Consider the following 21,177-nt stretch of genomic DNA (forward strand, 5'->3'; position numbering starts at 1 on the left):
CTCTCCCTGTGTCTCTCATTAATACATAAATAAATTCTTAAAAAAAAAAAAAAAGGGGGAATGCTGTCGAACATTTTAATTTTGATCCTTAATTTTGGTATTTTTTAATATAAACAAACACTTTAAAGTGTTCTCTCTGTCAAATAAAAGCATAAATTATTTTATTTAGGTTTAATGACTTAATAATTGAACATCAATCATTTTCATTATACCTATTTGTTACAGTTGAGAAGGCTAATTCTTAATATAACTAAAAAGTTACAGTAAAATGTGTTCCACTTTAGGCAGTTATTTTGATCTCTTCAACTAGGAGACCATTCTGTTCTGGTTTAATAATATATATATTTTTTAGTAGTGTCATAACTCTCTCATGGAGTAAATTTAACACATCTTTATATCATCTTATTATACTTATTCATGATAAAATATCATTTCATGAAAATATAAAGAAAAATAAAACTACCTGTAATCCAACCACCTAAATATAATCATGGTTAACAATCTGTTTACCCGCCTTTCACATATTTTTACATGTATACATAAAATTTTGTAATGCAAGTAAAATTATCTTACACATTTGAAAGGTCATTTTCTAATTTCATATATTTTTAATATTTCATCAATAAATAAATACACATGTCAAATATTCATTCTATCATTTTCCCCTTAGGATAAATTGTTCAAACTGAGATTAGTCAGCTTATGTATTATTTTGGTATACTTTGATTTTCAAACAGTTGATATGGTTTTTACTCATTTGTATATATTTGATATTTTTGATTTATATAAATTATGAGAATCGGTTCTCATGTGGTCATCTCAGTTATCATTCTAAATATATCCAAAGGTACAGAAACATACATCTTAAGCTCTTCCCCCCCTTTTTTTTAATTCGTATTTTCTTTTTGTTAAGACTAAGGTTGAGCAACATTTAAACTTAAATTTCCAAAAAAATAAAAAATAAAACAAACAAGTAAATAAATAAATTTAAATTTCCTAATTACCTGTTCATATCCTTTGCCCATTTAAATTGTTGGCCATTTTTCTTTCTTCAGTAAAAAGATGTATTTATGTACCTTTAAGGTATACATGATCTGATATACACATACAAACTGAAATGATTACTACAGCCAATGTAGTTAATTTTTTGTGATGACAGCATCTAAAACCTACTCTCTGAGCAAATTTCCAAGAGTCAATACAATATTATTAACTATAGTCATAATGCTGTACATTAGATCTCCAGATTTATTCATCCTACATAACTACAACTTTTTGTCCTTTGATCAATAATCTCCCTATCTTTCCCACCCTGGTAACCACCATTCTATATATTTGATTGTTTTAGATTCCACATGTAAGTGAGATCATGCAGTTTTTTCTTTCTGGGTCCAGGACCCATTCTTTTTATTTTTTCATAGTTGTAGGGTTTGTATTTATTTTCTGGGACGCCTGGGTGGCTCAGCGGTTGAGCGCCTGCCTTTGGCCCAGGGTGTGATCCTGGAGTCCTGGGATCAAGTCCCACATCGGGCTCCCTGCATGGAGCCTGCCTCTCTCTTTCTCTGTGTCTCTCATGAATAAATAAAATTTTTTAAAAAGATTTTAAAATATTTATTTTTTTAAGTTTTTAAATTCCAATTAGTTAACATAGTGTAATATTAGTTTCAAGTGTAGAATTCAGTGATTCATCACTTACACACAACAGCAGTACTCATCACTACAAGTGCCCTCTTTAATATCCATCATCCATTTATTTAACCCACTCCTCCACCCACCTACCCTCCAGTAACCTTTAGTTTGTTCTCTATAGTTAAGAATCTATTACCTGGTTTGCCTCTCTCTCGTTTTCCCCATATGTTCATCTGTTTTGTTTCTTAAATCCACATGAGTGAAATCATATGGTATTTGTCCACTATCTTATTTCATCTAGCATAATACACTCTAGCTCCACCAACATTGTTGCAAATGGCAAGACTTCATTCTTTATGATGGGTGAGTCATATTCCAGTGTTATAGTATATACATCATATTTCCTTTATCCATTCAACAGTTGATGAACACCTGGGCTCTTTCCATAATATGGCTATTGTTAATAATTATATTATAAACATTGGTGCTCATGTATCCATTCGAATCAGTATTTTTGTATCCTTTGGGTAAATATCTAGTAATACAGTTGTTGGGACATAGAGTAGTTCTATTTTTAACTTTCTGAGAAACCTCCATACTGTTTTCCAAAGTGGCTGCACCAGTTAGCATTCTGACCAATAATGCAAGAGGGTTCCCCTTTCTCTGCATCCCCATAAACATCTGTTGTTTCCTGGATTATTTCCTACCTATTCTGACTAGTGTGAAGTGATATCTCAGTGTAGTTTTGATCTGTATTTCCCTGATGTTGAGCATCTTTTCATGTGTCTCTTAGCCATTTGTATGTCTTCTTTGGAAAAATGTCTATTCATGTCTTCTGCCCATTTTTAATTGGATGATTTGTTTTGGTGGCATTCAGTTTTATAAGTTCTTTATATATATTTTGGATACTAACCCTTTATCAGCCACGTCATTTGCAAATATCTTCTCCCATTCCATAGGTCACCTTTTAGTTTTCTTGTCTCCATTGTGCAGAAGCTTTTTATCTTGATGAAATCCCAAAAGATTCTTTTTGCTCCTTTGCCTCAGGAGACATGTCTAAGTAAGGAGTTGCTATGGCAGATATCAAAGAGGTTACTGCCTGTGTTCTCTTCTAGGATTTTGATGGTTTCCTGTGTCACATTTAGGTCTTTCATTCATTTTGAATTTATTTTTGTGTATGGTGTTAAGAAAATGATCCAGTTTCATTGTCCTGCATGTTGCTGTCCAATTTCCCCAACACCAATTGTTAAAGGGACTCTTTTTTCCACTGGATACTCTTGCTTTATTGAAGATTAGTTGACCATACAGCTATAGGTTCATTTCTGGGTTTTCTGTTCTGTTCCATTGATCTATGTGTCTGTTTCTGTGCAGGTACCATCCTGTCTTGATCACTACAGCTCTGTAATGTAACTTAAAGTCCAGAATTGTGATGCCTCCTGCTTTGCTTTTCTTTTTCAAGATGGCTTTGGCTATGGGAATGTGGGAGGTAGCTTTAAGAAGACTATGCACGGGTGGGTTAGAAAAGCATAGGGCAGCAGAAAACGGCCCTTTAGATGGAAAGCCACCTCCCAGGATGAAAACGCCCACACTTAGCTTAAGGAGGATCAAAACAAAATCATTATAATTTGATTTATAACTAGAAGGTATGCCTCACCAGTTCTGATACCACAGATTGTAATCACTGAGAAATGACTGTCACTTACTCTTTATTGACTAAAACTGCACCTCTGTTAATTAGATATTCCTTTAGTCAGAATGAAAACAAGCTTCCAAACACACATACACATTCATATTACACATCTTAAAAAAATGTCCAAGATGCTTTTACCACTACCTTGCATAATAGATTCACATGAGCCAGAGTAGAGCATTACCAAGAAAGGATGATCAGCATCATACAACCAACCAACCAACCTTTCAAACTACTGGCTGGATTCAGAACGACTTAGAGATTCAAGACTCAAGCTTTATTCCAAAGGATGCAGACTGGAACTTCAATGAATTCTTAAATTCTGTTCATGCACGGTTTGTTTCTAAAATCTTTTGACCCATTCCTATGTCTTAAACAACTTTAATTTCACCAGTGATATTCCATTTCCAATTTTCATCAAATTAGTAAACAGGTAACAATTTTCAACAGAAAACTTAAAAAAAATTTATGACATTCAATAGTTAAAAAAAAATTATGACATTCAATATGCTGATCAGAAAAGCAAGGCTTGGAGCCACCTCAGTGGCTCAGTCAGTTAAATGTCTGCCTTTAGCTCAGGTCATGATCCCAGGGTCCTGGGATGGAGCTCCCCCCATAGGACTCCTAACTCAGTAGGGAGTCTGCTTCTCCCTCCCCATCCGCCTCTCCCCCCAGCTTGTGCGCTCTCTCTCTCTGATTCACTTTCTCTATCAAATAAATAAAGTGAAAGAAAAAGAAAGAAAGAAAGAAAGAAAGAAAGAAAGAAAGAAAGAAAAGAAAGCAAGCAGGCAGAGCCTGGTTGGCTAAGCGGTTTAGCGTTTTCTCTTTCACTCACTTTCTCTATCAAATAAATAAAATCTTAGAAAGAAAGAAGGAAAGAAAGAGAGAAAGAAAGAGAAAAGAAAAAAGAAAGAAAAGAAAAGAAAGAAAGGAAAGAAGAGAAGAGAAGAGAAGAGAAGAGAAGAGAAGAGAAGAGAAGAGAAAAGAAAAAAAAGAAAAGAAAAGAAAAGAAAAGAAAAGAAAAGAAAAGAAAAGAAAAGAAAAGAAAAGAAAAGAAAAGAAAAGAAAGAAAAGAGGGCAGCCTGGGTGGCTTAGTGGTTTAGCGCTGCTTTCGGCTCAGGGCATGATCCTAGAGTCCCAGAATCGAGTCCCATGTCAGGCTCCCTGCATGGAGCCTGCTTCTCCCTCTGCCTGTGTCTCTCATGAATAAATAAATAAAATCTTAAAAAAAAAAAGAAAGAAAGAAAAGCAAGGCTTGATGGAGACAGGTATAATAGAAGAGCTTGTAGTCGCTTCCCAGGAGTAGGGGGTTTCTGATATAATGTTAGTTGACTTGCATTATGGCTCCATGTAAGTAACACACATAATACAATATAAATGCTAAAGCATTTTTTCAAAGTAAATTATAGACATTGTGATGTCTGGATTCATATGTCACTCTACACCAAAATAAATCCCAGGAAAAGCATCCTTTTCAATGTAAAATAAGACAGATGAGAGTACTAAAAAAAATATGAAAAAATTTTTGAATTCTTATTCTGTCTCTTTCAGCAAACAGAGCTCAGAAGCAATGAAAATAAGATACATTTTGACCCCCCAAAATAAAAAGTTTCACGTGAACAAGTTAAAATGACAAATCAAATTTAGGAAAAAGCTTCTGCAACACAAAAGATGACAAGAACTAATACTATTAACATAGTAAACATAGATGAATCAACCATCCAAAAGAAAAATGAGCAAAGATTAAGAAAAGACAAATTATAGAGAGTAAAACTTAAAACGTGAAAAGATGCTGAACCTTGTTTATAATAAGAAAAATACAAAATAGGGACACCCAGGTGGCTCAGTCAGTTAAGTGTCTGCCTTTGGCTCAAGTCACCGGTCCCAGGGTCCTGAAATAGAGCCCTGTGTCATGGGGCTCCCTGCTCAGTGAGGAATCTGCTTGTCCCCCTCTTCTGCTTCTCCTCTCCTTCAAATAAATAAAGTCTTTTTTTAAAAAGAGAGAGAAAATACAAAACTAAATGAGATTTCAATTTTCAATCAGGTTGAAAAATATTTTAAGATTTGTAATACATGAGGTGTTTTTTTGTGTTGAACTGAGACCAATGTACAGTCCATTGTTATGAATAGACATAGGACTTCCATACAGAAAGCATGATCAGTTCAGTGATTTTGAGTAAAGGAAAAGTTAATCACTTCATAAACTTTTTTTTTTCTTAAGTAGAAAGTAGTTCCTGGAATGGAACGTTTACTTTTTTTTTTTTCCTGGAAAAAGCAGGCATTGAATGTGCTGGGAATTTATTGTAGTGTGCCATATATCATCATGAAATGAGATTTATTTTCCTTGATATAAAATGACAACAATTTGCTCTGTTGCCATGTTCTGTTTTTTTTCTGGATAAGATTTAATCTTATTTCAAAGCTAAGCAAGTTGCTTATATTGAGAATAAATGGATTAAAATAGATAATGAGAACTGAATAGAAAAACTTGCACCTCCTATTGGATCCAAACTAATCTATTAGAGCACAACACAGTATGATGGAAAATTCTCTGTCAATACAGCCTTAAAAGAACTTCTTTCAGTTGTGTCTGTATTTTGCAATGTACAAATTAATCAAAAATAATAATCTACTGAGAACATGTGATGGTTCACCATGGGCTAGAGCTTTGACTATAGGTATTCTCTCAGGAAATATTCAAATTAGTCAAAGATATAAATGAATTTAAAAAGACTTAAAAAAAAAAATAAAAAGACTTAACAATGATATGGGACAGCTTCTAGTTGAAGAAGATATCTGAATATGTGCATTTCTCTTCACTCCCAGTTAAAATCCCACTGAAATAACAGTAAAGGATAAAATTTAATTCAAAAATGTAAAGGTTTAGGGGACACCTGGGTGGCTCAGTTGGTTAAACGTCTCACTCTTGGTTTCTGCTCAGGTCATGATCTCAGAGTCATGAGATGGACCCCATGTTGAGCTCCACGTTCAGCACAAAGTCGGCTTGTCCCTCTCCTTCCACCTCTGCCCCTCTCCCCTTCTCTGTCTCCCTCAAATAAATAAAATCTTTTTAAATAATAAAAATGAAAAGTTTAAAGTTTAAACCCACATGGAAGAATAGAAGAAATTATGGCAACGAAATTTATAAAGATGAAACCCAGATGGATGAGTAATGAGTAACTTTGCACATCCGAAATATCATAAATCTAAGATTGTTCCAAAGGTCCCCATGTTGTTCAACACTATCAGAACTCCCTGTTCAATCTGTCAGGACTACAATGTTGAAAAGCTGACAAGATATCGGCAACTCATATTTCCGCATCAGAGAAAATTCTTTTGACATTTAGCTTAATTTTTTTCAAATGAGAAGTACCGATTCCATTAAAAAATCTTAATAGTTGTATGTATCTTTTCAGGATAGATAGATACATATTTATATGTGAAGACTAATACAATAATTGGAAGCAAGAAACATTTACATGACTTCTCCCTAGGTTCATAATATCCTTGCCAATTAGCAGGGTGTATATTTTATAAACTGTATTTCAAATGAAACTTGCAAAACCCTAAAGATCAAATAATATCTCCTTTGGTCATGTCACTCAGAACCAATTGGGGGAAATAAAAGGTCAAAATGGAACTGTGAAAATAAACCCAACAAGGTTTATACAGAAACCAGACATACTCACAACTCATATGAGTATGAAACTGCCTCCCTCATAACATGTTCATGCATAGGCCTTCTGGTGATAAAATGATAGGCCTGAATTAGCATAGGACATGAATAGGTAGACAGAACATGGAGAAGTAAAGTTCCTACATTCTAAATTTGACTCTCTCTTGCCCATATTCTGAGTTGTAAATAAGTAACCACAAAACTGGTTTAAACGAGCTGAAATCAATCACCCCAGCCTGGCCCTTATCCCCACTCTGAAAGTCAGCTAATGCCTACCCTTCATGTTTCCCCAAATTTTGTAAGGCTACTTTTTTGGATTTTTGTTTTCTTCAGTAAGACTGTGTCCAAAAAACATGTTTCTATCTTCTTTAACAAGTAATACATTTAACTTAGTTTCAGACATATTTGTGATCCCTTCCTACTTCCCAAACTCTACTCTGTTGAAAGAATGAAACAGGAAGTCTGGAAGTAGCACCAAATTGACACTTAGATTTATTTTTTTAGCATTTTATTTTTGTATATTTTTTTATTGGAGTTCGATTTGCCAACATATAGCATAACACCCAGTGCTCATCCCGTCAAGTGCCTCCCTCAGTACCTGTCACCCAGTCACCCCAACCTCCCACCCACCTCCCCTTCCACGACCCCTTGGTCGTTTCCCAGAGTTAGGAGTCTTTCATGCTGTGTCACCCTCTCTGATATTTTCCATTTTCTCTCCTTTCCCTTTTATTCCTTTTCACTATTTTTTATATTCCCTGAATGAATGAGACCATACAATGTTTGTCCTTCTCCGATTGACTTACTTCACTCAGCATAATACCCTCCAGGTCCATCCACGTAGAAGCAAATGGTGGGTATTTGTCGTTTCTAATGGCTGAGGAATACACGAATGTATACATAGACCACACCTTCTTTATCCATTCATCTTTCGATGGACACCGAGGCTCCTTCCACAGTATGGCTATCATGGACATTGCTCCTATAAAAACATTGGGGTGCAGGTGTCCTGGCGTTTCACTGCATCTGTATCTTTGGGGTAAATCCCCAGCAGTGAAATTGCTGGGTCTTAGGGCAGATGTATTTTTAACTCTTTGAGGAACCTCCACACTGTTTCCCAGAGTGGCTGCACAGTTCACATTCCCACCAACAATCCAGGAGGGCTCCCCTTTCTCCACATCCTCTCCAACATCTGTTGTTTCCTGTATTGTTCATTTTCACCATTCTCACTGGTGTGAGGTGTATCTCATTGAAGTTTTGATTTATATTTCCCTGATGGCCAGTGACAAGGAGCATTTTCTCATGTGCTTGTTGGCCACATGTATGTCTTTGGTGAAATTTCTGTTCATGTCTTTTGCCCATTTCATGATTGGATTGTTCGTTTCTTTGCTATTGAATTTAATAAGTTCTTTACAGGGCAGCCCGGGTGGCTTGGCAGTTTAGCGCTGCCTTCAGCCCAGGGCATGATCCTGGAGACCCAGGATCGAGTCCCATGTTGGGCTCCCTGCATGGAGCCTACTTCTCCCTCTGCCTGTCTCTTTCTCTCTGTCTCTCTAATAAATAAATAAAATCTTTTAAAAAATAAGTTCTTTATAGATCTTGGATACTAGCCCTTTATCTGATACGTCATTTGCAAATATCTTCTCTCATTCTGTAGGTTGTCTTTTAGTTTTGTTGACTGTTTCCTTTGCTGTGCAGAAGCTTTTTATCTTGGTGAAGTCCCAACGTTCATTTTTGCTTTTGTTTCCCTTGCCTTCATAGATGTGTCTTGCAAGAAGTTGCTGTGGCCAAGTTCAAAAAGGGTGTTGTCTATGTTCTCCTCTAGGAGTTTGATGGATTCTTGTCTCACATTTAGATCTTTCATCCATTTTGAGTTTATCTTTGTGTCTGGGGTAAGAGAATGGTCCAGTTTCATTCTTCTGCACGTGGATGTCCAATTTTCCCAGCACCATTTATTGAAGAGACTATCCTTTTTCCAGTGAATAGTCTTTCCTGCTTTGTCAAATATTAGTTGACCATAGAGTCGAGGGCCCATTTCTGGATTCTCTATTCTGTTCCATTTATCTCTGTGTCTGTTTTTGTGCCAGGACACACTGTCTTGATGATCACAACTTTGTAGTACAACTTGAAATCCGGCATTGTGATGCCCCCAGCTCTGGTTTTCTTTTTCAATATTCACTTGGCTATTCAGGGTCTTTTCTGATTCCACACAAATCTTAAGATAATTTGTTCCAACTCTCTGCAGAAAATCCATGGTATATTGATAGGGATTGCATTAAATGTGTAAATTGCCCTGCGTAGTATAGACATATTCACAATATTGATTCTTCCAATCCATGAGCATGGAATATTTTTCCATCTCTTTGTGCCTTCCTTGATTTCTTTCAGAAGTGTTCTGTAGTTTTTAGGGTATAGATCCTTTACCTCTTTGGTTAGGTTTATTCCTAGGTATCTTACGCTTTTGGGTGCAATTATAAATGGGACTGACTCCTTAATTTCTCTTTCTTCAGTCTCATTGTTAGTGTATAGAAATGCCACTGATTTCTGGGCATTTATTTTGTCTCCTGCCTGACCCTTAGATTTAAGTTGGATATCAAAAACTAAAAAAGTTGGACTTTTTAATGCATAATATTTGGTAACTGGAAGCCATAGGGAAAAGGATAAAACTATATCAATACCTCAACTAAACACCTGGGTAAATTCCAAATGAGTCAAATATATAAATGTAAAACATAAAAATAAAAGTATATGGAAGACTTCCTTTAGAGCCTTGTACTTAGGCCTTTCTACGACTTAATATCTGAAAGCCTAAAAGAACAATTAAATTTAAAAAGGGGACATATGAGGGCTCAGTGAATTAAGCACCTGACTCTTGATTTGGGCTCAGGTCGTGATCTCAGGGTGGTGAGGTCAAGCCCCGCAACCGCCTCTGCACTCCCAGGGAGTCTGAGATTGTCTCTCTCATTCTCCTCCAGCCCCTCCCCTGCACGCTCTCTCTCAAATAAATAATCTTTAAAAAAGTAAATAAATATAAAAAATAAACAATCTACTAATTGGCAAGTATATACCACAGATAAAACTCCAAATGACACACTGGAAATAAATATTTATTTACTTATTTATTTTTTAAGGATTTTATTTATTTATTCATGGGAGACAGAGACAGAGAGAGAGAGGCAGAGACACAGGCAGAGGGAGAAGCAGGCTCCGTGCCGGGAACCTGACATGGAACTCAATCCCGGGTCTCCAGGATCACGCCCTGGGCCAAAGGCAGGCGCTGAACCGCTGAGCCACACAGGGATCCCCTGGAAATAAATATTTAAAACTCATATGGCAAGAGCCAATCTCTGATTTATATATATTTCTTAAATATAAATAAGAAAAAGGTAAACAAATTTATAGAAAATAGGTAAAAGGCAACAACAGAGAATTCACAGAAAAATAAATACAAATGATTATACATATCAAGCTGTTTAACCTGACTCATAAATGAAGAAATGTACATTGAAGCCACACTAAAATGTAACTGCTCATTTATTACACTGTCAATTATCCAAATTTGGCTATATATTCTGGTGGCAAAGCTATGGGCAAAGTCACTCTATTGCTTGGGAGTAAGAACTAGTACCATCTATCTTGAAAGAAATCTGATTGTATTTGATAAAATAATAAATGCATTTGCCCTTTGACCTAAGTTATACATCAAGGAATTAATCCTACAGCTAAGAGAGTACACATGTCAAATAAAGTATACATAAGGTTCTTCACTCTAACACTGTTAAAATAAACTATAGGGAGTAACCCAAGTATCCATCAGAAGGGGTCTGGTTAAAGAAAGTATGATAACATTCATATAAAGAAATACTACTCAACAGTTTATCAGTGCTCAGGTGAAAAGATCTCAAAGCCATATTATTAGATTAAAAAAAGCAAAATTCATAGCACTCAACATATTATGCTAACATTTGTATTAAAAAGAGGGAAATAGGGACACCTGGGCTCAGCGGTTGGACGTCTGCCTTCACCTCAGGACATGATCCTGGAGTCCTGGGATCAAGTCCCACATTGGCTCCCCACAGGGAGCCTGCTTCTCCCTCTGCCTGTGTCTCTGCCTCTCTCTGTGTCTCTCATGATTAAATAAAATCTTTTAAAAAAAAAGGAAATAAAAATTCACATATTTATATCTGCTTGTGTTTGCATTTAAAAAACAAACACTGGAAAGACAACATATGAAACTAGTAAGATGGAGAAGAGAGGGAAGTGTGAAAGCGAATAGAGGCTGGAAGGGGAACAATCTTCTTCAGTGTATACCTTTTTCTATTGTTTTGATTTTTGAGCCATATGAATATCCAAAAATTATTCAATGTTTTAAAAATACAGAATACTAGGGATGTAGTCAGTTGAGTTCTGACTCTTGGTTTCAGCTCTGGTCATGATCTCGGAGTCATGGATAGAGCCTTGTGACAGGCTCTCTGCTCAGCACAGAGTCTACTTGAGAGTCTCCCTTCTCTCCCTCTGGGCATCCTGCTTATGCTTGCTTTCTCACTCTCAAATAAATAAATAAATTTTTAAAAAAATAAAAATGCAAAAAGCTATGGGTTTGTACCTAGGTCTATTACCATACCCTTTATTATTGGTGATCAATACCATAATAAAAATGTAACAATACATTTTCTGAGCTGTCAAAAAAATATGCAAAATGCTTACATTTCCAACACTGGATCTAACAACATACACTCAAAACATGGATGGAAAAGACCCTATGACCCTCCCACCTGAGAAAATACTTAGAAAAGTTGGAGGTTCTGGTGCCCGGGTGGCTCAGGAGATTAAGCATCTGCTTTGGCTCAGTTCATGATCTCGGGGTCCTGGGATCAAGCCCTGAGTCAGGCTCCCTGATAACAGGGACTCTGCTTCTCCCCCTCCCTCTACCTGCCACTTCCCCTGCTTGTGGTCTCTCTCTCTCTCTGTGTCAAATACATAAATAAAATCTTTAAAAAAAAAAACTTGGAGGTTCTTGCTTTATAAACAAGATTGACATTCTTCCCCCCTTCTCACATCAAACACAAAACAGAGGTATGCATCTTTCAGCAGCTGACATACTTCGATTACTGCTGTATGTCAATAATGACACTGTTCCTAGAATAAGCACTTGTAGCTACAGCTTGGTCTATGCTACAACTGTGACCTTTATAGATTTTAATGTCACTTTGATTCTGGGGAAACTTGTAGTTTTAACCCACAGGCACCCTCCCCCCATTTTTTAGGATTTTACTTATTTATTTCAGAGAGAGAGGGAGCATGAATGTAGGGGTAGGGGAGCAGAAGGAGATGACGACTCCCTGCTAAGCAGAGAGAAAACTTGCAGTTTTAGAAAAGAAAATAGGATATTCAAAGGCACTTATTTTGCTTGCAGAACCCCTACCTACCCATGAATGCCATGAGGCTGGGTGGGCTTATGCTAGATAAATCATCTTGTCCACAGTTAAGTGTCATCTTCCCTGAATGAAAAGTCTTCTGTATTTGTAACTGAAGCGCATTAAATCGGGGATGCAATGACACCTTCAAATGTGGTTGGAAGCTTTCTGAGGCAGATAAAGAATTTTAATCTTTTGGAACATGAGAGTTTTCTTAAACCTGTTCACAGCTGAGACAGTGGCCATTATAACTAAGTTCTTGCATGGGAATTTCCAGGAAGAGTTTAGATTTTCAATGACAAAGACTGCTATGCCTCTATACTTGAAATATCAAATTTTTGATGAATCAATCTAAACACAAAAGGAAATAAAATAGTGCCAAATTATATCAGTGTGAGGGCTGGGACCTATTTATATGGACTGACAGCCTTTTAGGAAATTCAAGAATAAAAATTATAAATTTTACTGATTTAGGGCATAGTGATTTATTCATTTAGGATGAAAATACATATCAATGTTTCATAAGCTGTAACCCTAAGTTTACCAGAAGCCTTTTCACCTGAATTACAAGCAAACAGTCCATACTTTGTATGGCATTTAAGAAGATTTTGAGAAATGAAATCTGAAGAGTAAGAAGGCATCTCATGCTAGAGGGCATTTCCTGTGTGCCATTCAGAGAGGGGGACTTCAAAGAGACATCAGTAATCTTGCTGAGTTGACAAGATAGGGTTGGAAATTCAAAGGCTAAGGTAGCTGAAATTTGTGTGTAGTGGGCAGACAGGTGGGGTAGAAGGTATGGGGAGGTGGAGATCGGAGCGATGAGTTTCACAGAGACCTCTAAGATCTACAAAGGGGTTCACTTGAGTGTTTGTCTGAGTTGTGATCTAACCATGTTTGTGATCAAACTACCCAAGTCTGGAGGAAAGAACCATTGGAACAAAGTAAGCAAAACAATATCTATAGCTAATAGCACCTGTTCTCACCAGCCAGAATGGAAAAACTTCCTATTACATGGATCACTGGGTGGAGTCATCAGAAATTTATTGCTTTGGTAGTCCTAAAATAATCCTGCTCTAGGCCCTAATCCTAATCTAATTAAACTAATCCTGCTCTAGTTTAATAAAGCTCTAAAGTGAGCTGCGAAAGAAACTAACTCTATCTAAATAACTGTGTCCTAGAACAAACTTTAAAACTATAAGAAAATAAATTTTTGAAAATCAATCAGTTAAAATTGAAAATGTCTAGCTTCATTTTTTAATTTAAGTTCAATCAGCAAAAAAAAATTCAGTTAGCCAACATATAGTACATCATTAGTTTCAGATGTAAAGTTCAGTAATTCATCAGTTGCATGACACCCAGTGCTCATCACATCACGTGTTCTCCTTAAAACCCATCACCCAGTTACCTCATCCCTCCACCCACATCCCCTAAAATGTCTAGCATCTTATCTAAAATTGTCAGGCATGAAAGAGGGAGGAAAATATGTCCCATAACAAAAAAATAAGCTTAATTAATGGAAACAGGCACAGGAATGTTAAAAACGATAAAATTAGGGAGTAAGTATATTAAAACAGAATATATATATATATATATATATATATATATATATATGGTGTGTGTGTATATAATATATATAGATTATATATAATATATACAGCATAGGGATATAAAATATATATAGGGAACATATGTTTATATGTATTATATGTTAAGAAGATAGAAGAAAACATGAAAATGATGGTTAATAAATGGAACATATACAAGGGAATGCAAATCAAAACAATAATGAGATATTTCTTCACACCTGTCAAAATGGCTAAAATCAAAAACACAAGAAACAACAGGTGTTGGTGAGGATGTGGAGAAAAAGGAACCCTCATGCACTATTGATGGGGATGCAAACTGGTACAGCCACTCTGGAAAACAGTATGAAGATTCCTCAAAAAGTTAAAAATAGAACTAGCCTACAATCCAGCAATACCACCACTAGGTATTTACCCAAATAATATGAAAACACTAATTCAAAGGGATACACATACCCCAATGTTTACAGCAGCATTATTTACAATAGCCAAATTATGGGAGCAGCCCGAGTGTATATTGATTGATGAATGGATAAAGAAGATGTGGTAATATATACACAACAGAATATTATTCAGCCATAAAAAAGAATGAAATCTTGTCATTTGCAACAATTCATATGGAGTTAGAAATAAGGCAGAAAAAAACAAGTACCAGATGATTTCACTTCTGTGTGAAATTTAAGAAGCAGAACAAATAAGCAAGGGAAAAAAAGAGAGAAAGGGACTAAGAAACAGATTCTTAATTATAAAGAACAAATGGATGGTTACAGAGGGGAGACAGGGGCGGGAATAGGTTAAATAGGTAATGGGTATTAAGGGATATACTTGTGATTAACACCATATGGAGGTGTTGAATCACTATACTGTACACCTGAAACTAATATTACACTGTATATCAACTCCCTGGGATTAAAATAAAAACAAAAAAGGTATCATGGAAAGAAGGAAAAGACACAAAGTGGCACAAATAGATGTTAAAAGATGGCAAAAAAACTATAAAGAGGCATTTCAGGGAAGGTGAAATATGGATGTCCAATGAAGATTTTAAAAGATGCTCAGTGTCATCAGTGATAAATGCAGATTAAACTCACAATGAAACACATTTTTACACCTCACAGTTGGACAAACAGTTAAGAATGACAACAAAAGGGTTGGCAAGATGAACAATAGGACCCATCATGCCTGTCAATGGGAACATCAACTGTCATTACATTGTACATACAGACAAGTACATTCCCTGTTCCACTCTTATCCAAGGCAGAGAGCAGTTATAAGTGAACCGCCTTCATTACAGCAAAAGCTGGAAACATTCAAACAGTCTTCAAATGACTGGATAAATTGGTCATATTTAAATTATGAACTAGTGAATAGTAAAAATAAATCAATTGCATACATCAACATGGATTACCTTTATTTTTTTTTAAAGACTGATTGATTTGAGAGAGAGAGAGAGAGAGAGAGTACACCCATGGGAGGGGGAGAGAGAGAGGGAGACAGAATCTCAAGCAGATTCCAAGCGGAGTGCAGAGCCCAATGTGGGGCTTGATCCTGGTATCCTGATATCATGACTTGAGCCAAAATCGAGAGTCAGGCACTTAACCAACTGTGCCACCCCGGTGCCCCAACATGGATGTATCTTTGAAACTAATATCTAACACAAAATAAAAATTACATCATAAAAGGCACACTAAATGATTCTACTTATATAAAAGGCCAAATAAGGAAAAGTCAATGTATCATTTAGGAAGACACATGTATATGAAAATCTAATGGAAAGCAAGGGAATGTCATAGGGTTGAGATACACAGAGGAATTCAATATTCCATTTCTGAAACTAGTGGTGAGGACATGGCTATTTGTTTTACTATTATTCTTCTTTTTAAGATTTTATTAATTTATTCATGAAAGACACAGGGAAAGAGGCAGAGACACAGGCAGAGGAAGAAGTAGGCTCCACACAGGGAGCCTGATGTGGGACTCAATCCCAGGACCCTGGGATCACGACCTGAGCCAAAGGCAGATGCTCGATTACTAAGCCACCAAGGAACCCTTTACTATTATTCTTTAAACTATTTATTTGTATAACCTATGTACTTTTCTCTATTTATCAATAAATGTAGTGCCATAAAAAAAGGAAGACATAAAAAAGTGCCCAACCAAACTACCAGAAGTGAACAATAATACCTGAAATGAAAATCACACTGGATAGGGTTGACAGCAAATTAAACACTGAAGAATTAAAGAACAGTTAAAATGCAGCAATTTATCAAGAAACCATAATGATCCTAAATGTGTATGTACCTAATAACAGAGATTATAAATACAAGAGGCAAAACCAGATAGAACTGGAAAGGCAAATAGACAAACTCAAACAGTTAGATTTATATCCTCCTCTCAATAATTTATAGAACAAGAAAGCATCAATAAAAATACAGAATATTTGAAAAACATTATCAACCAACATCAACTAAATGAAACAAGACAACAATATCTAAATAGAATAAAAACATTTTCAGACTTTCAAAGTCTCACATGTTTATCTCTATAATGTCCCTTTCTTAGAAATCTTCAAAAAGAGATACTCTGTTTAAAGATAATAAACTTGGGGGCACCTAGATGGTTCAGTCAGTTAAGCATCTGCCTTCAAGGGGCAGCCCAGGTGGCTTAGCAGTTTAGCGCTGCCTTCAGCCCAGGGCGTGATCCTGGAGACCCAGGATCGAGTTCCACGTCAGGCTCCCTGCATGGAGCCTGCTTCTCCCTCTGCCTGTGTCTCTGCCTCTCTCCTCTCTCTCTCTGCACCTCTCATGAATAAATAAATAAAATCTTAAAAAAAAAAGCATCTGCGTTCAGCTCAGATCATGATCTCGGGGTCCTGGGATCAAGTCCCATATCGAGCTCCCTGCTCAGCAAGGAGTCTGCTTCTCCCTCTATGTGTCTCTGCCTACTTATGTGCTCCTTCTTTCTCTCTCTGTCAAATAAATAAATAAAATCTTAAAAAAAAAAAAACTAGGAAAGCAGAAAATAGTAAGATACATAGAACGGAGAATCTAATACAATGAGAGGCAAAGGGAATCTACAGAATAATAGTGAACCTAGAATGACAGCTGAGCTATAGGCTTAGAGAGAAACCATTTCAAATTTTGGCAAGAGAATAGTGGGCTCCAAAAGAGGGAAATAAAAGATTAAATTCATAGAAATATCTATTATGTTTGAATCACTGAAAATTTTTTTTCAGAGTGTGTGCATGTGGCAGCAGGTGGGAGGGTAGGTAGGCGGGCAGAACAAGATAGAGAATTCTAAGCATGCTCCACACCCAGCACGGAGCCCCACACAAGGCAGATCTCATAACCCTGAGATCATGACCTGAGGCAAAATTAAGAATCAGATGCTTAACCTACTGAGTCATCCAGGTGCCCCAGAAATTCTTAAGTTAAAGAGTATGCAGATGATTTAGTGAGCTATATAGGAAACTAGAAGAAAAGACATTTATTCTCTTCTCCAAGGGAAACGAAAAGTTACATAAGAAAAGAGTACCCCTGGGGGGCTCAGCAGTTGAGCATCTGTCTGCCTTTGGCTCAGGGTGTGACCCTGGGGTCCTGGGATCCAGTCTCATATGGGGCTCCCTGCAAGGAGCCTGCTTCTCCCTCTGCCTGTGTCTCTGCCTCTCTCTGTGTGTCTCTCATGAATAAATAAATTTCCAAAAAAATATTTTTAAAATCTTTAATAAAAAAGTTATATAAGAAAATAAATGAAATAATAACATATTACATTGCTCAGCTATGAGCCATACAGCACCACTGTGTTCAACTACATCAAGAGGATTGTGGAAGATCTGTGTGTATGTGTGTGTGTGTGTGTGTGTGTGTGTGTGTGTGTGTGTGTGTTTTGGTGGGCTGTGGAGGAAGTGGGAAAAAGCATTAAATTCTTAATTTCCACAGAAAGAAGACTGAAAAATTAAGAAATAGCAGTATAAGCAGTAAAAACTCATCTTAACTCATCTTATGGTATGGAGTATGGAGTCAGAACTACATGAGGACATCAACAGAGTTGAATAACCTTGATGAAATTTTTTAAAAAATTAAAATAATAAATATGTTTGTGGGAAGTTCCATGGAAAAGAAATAAACATTAAAAAAAAGATTGCAATTTCATCAGTAGCAGAGCAGCCCCTCACTGTAATCTATTGAAAGTCAGCCTTGGACACAAGCGTTGCTTAAAAAAAAAGGGGGGCGGGGAGAGGGAAAAAAAAGGATAAAATACAGGATTCTTTAGGAGATGTAGTTGTTAGAGTCTTAGGCCAAATGACATCTTCTAAGAAGCATACAGAGAGTATTTAAGAGTTTCTAGGAAAAGAACTGGAAAGGACACCAACATTTAATGGGGAAAGTTACAGAAAAGAGACTAAGACACAGAGGGAAGAAACGACAAAGAGGTTGGAGACAACCTGGGAAGAGTGGCGTCTCAGAAATCAAGAAAATATTTTCAAGAAAGAGGAAGTAGCTGACTGTAGCACATGCTACAAAAACAAAATCAGATGAGGAGAGAAAAAGTGTCCTGAATTTCACGATACCAAAATAAAGGATGTCTTTGGGGAGGGCAGCCAGCGACCCTGCAGCAGGGGAGGGGGAGTGTCTGTTACAGGAAGCTGGACGAAAGCAGTGGAGAGGGGGTGCATACTCTTTATTGGACTGGAACAGGTCAGGGGAGAGCCACATTATTCTGACTCTTTTAATGACTGATCTTGAACTAGGATTAGTTACATAATCATTCTTTTTCTCCTACTACACAAAGATTAATATTGGAATAAGGATTAAGGATGCCTGTGTTTAACAGACAGTGCTGGGATTTATATTAGGCCTTGGAGCAACCGTGCTCTTCACCACTACACTGTCCAGGACACTGTATGGCTGCTGTGTTCATTTCTATGAGACCGCTGTCTCCTCAAAGTAGACATGCAGGGAATCTCAACAAATGTCTAAAAAAATTGTGTCATGTTCAAAATGAAGAGAACTCATTCAGCTTGATCATGATACGGATGCTCACCTGAACCAGGCAGGTTAGGTGAATTGCCCAAAACCAAGTTGCTAGGAGTTACTAAGCCTGAGGTTTGACAGTATAAGCCCTATTTTCTGACTCTTAGTAAGTTCAATATATCTCTCAAAAAACCACACTGAAAACAACAGTCTAATGTACAGGAGACACAGTTGTTGTCTAAATGAGGCAGATCATCCCAATTAATCAGATATGTGACCCAAACCTGTTCTGACACACTATTCAACCAAAAGTTCAGACATCAAATTACTTTTATCTGAAGTAGCGGTTTAGAGCCCAACAAGCCTGCAAGGCAGCCTCTCCTATAAGGAACGACAAAGACCCTAAAATCTTGTGTTCATTTCCCCCACATGTTTCAGGCCAAAAGGGCAAGCTGAGACTGTATCATGAGAGAGGCCAGTTCTTTCTGTGGTGGAGCTAATGCGAGGCCGCCCAGGCTGATGAGAATATAAATCTGCACCTGGGACTCCCTGAGAACACAGTTTCCAACATGTTTCCTTCTCCGGCTTCCCCATCTCCTGCCCTCTGCTCCTGCGTCCTTCTCCCAGATCTCCTTTCCTTCTCGGTACCTTTCCTCTTCCCAGCCTCTCTCCTTTTTCTTCATCTTTTCCTTCCTTTTATTTATCTTTCTCTCCTTAATTCTTAGGAAAAATAATTACACTGTATGGTGTTTCAATAACACTGAGTTATGATCCTGAATGTCAGCAGCAATATCATCTGCAATGACCCAATCAAGAGCAAAACACCCAGATTTTTCAAGATTCTAGCACTGAGGCAGGAGGAAGGCTTAAAGTCCCTGTTGATATCAATTTATCTCCTGAAGTTATCTACCAGTGTTAAAAGGTTTGCATTATTATAAGATTATAAGATTGTGGTAGTAAGTTTCACAGAGTCTATGCACTCATTTTTGCCAGCAAATTTAGTAGGTAAACTTAAGGTCTTTTTTTTTTTAAGATTTTTTTAATTTATTTATTCATGAGAGACAGAGAGAGAGAGAGAGGCAAAGACACAGGCAGAAGGAGAAGCAGGTTCCCTGCAGGAAGCCCATTGTGGGACTCGTTCCTGGGTCTCCAGGATCATGTCCTGAACCACAAGCAGACGCTCAACTGCTGAGCCACCCAGGTGTCCCAATAAACTTAGGTCTTTAGCAGGATGCAAACAAATTGCTGGGAGCCTGTTCCTATTTTTAAAAACCCTTTCTAACTGTCTCTAGATAATAAAAATAAACATTAGCAAAAACTGGGAATCCAATGGAATTTTAGAGATAGTCCAGGAAAGGAAACAATTTTTCAGTAAAGCCTCAAAACACAGAAGTATTTGGACAAATCAGAGAACTGAAGTGTGCACTGGAGAGCATCAAAAGAGCGATAATGATCTAGGTGCCATCCAGGAAGGCTGCCACTTGTTCTCACTCTACTCCAAGGCTTAGAAAACAAAACTATTGGGGTGGGGTAGGATGGAGGTGGAGAGCATCAAAAGCTATGTGACAGGATATCACATACACATAAACTCCAAAAATTATTCTGTTTCTTCAAGTGACAAATGAAGAGGATGGCTGGATAATTTACAAAGGACTAATGATGAGAATGAGAAATAGAGAAGTCGGTGTCCATTTACAAAGAAGGTAGAAAAAAAGAGAAGAAGGTAAAGAGTAGGAAGCATAAACAATAAGTTTTTAAGAAGTAATAATAATGCCATAATTAAGCCATAAGAATTCTGGTTTTGATGGAATAATCAGCTATGTTCTATATTTAATTATGTGTCCTTTAAATCAAAAATAATTTATCCTAACAGCTAAGCCCAGAAATGGATAAAGAAATACTAAAACTGCAGTTATAAAATATGTTCTTATTCCCATGGGAACAGGTTAACTTATGAAATCATCAACTGACTGGGAAAATAAATTTTAAATCATATTTGAAATTTGCATCATTAAGTAAATTGCATCATTAGTGGCTTAGCATCTCTTCTGGACTTCCCATTACTTAACCACAAGTACAGGCCCAGCTTCTCTTGTTATCTAAATCAATGTTCATGCAATTTAACAAAACCACTAGCCTGTATTACTAAAAACAAAACCATGCTTGAACATGGCAAGGTTTTTGTAACCACCTCCAACATCCATCTCATGAC

Source organism: Vulpes lagopus, chromosome 4 (genome assembly GCF_018345385.1).
Source record: "Vulpes lagopus strain Blue_001 chromosome 4, ASM1834538v1, whole genome shotgun sequence".
Lineage (NCBI taxonomy): Eukaryota > Metazoa > Chordata > Mammalia > Carnivora > Canidae > Vulpes > Vulpes lagopus.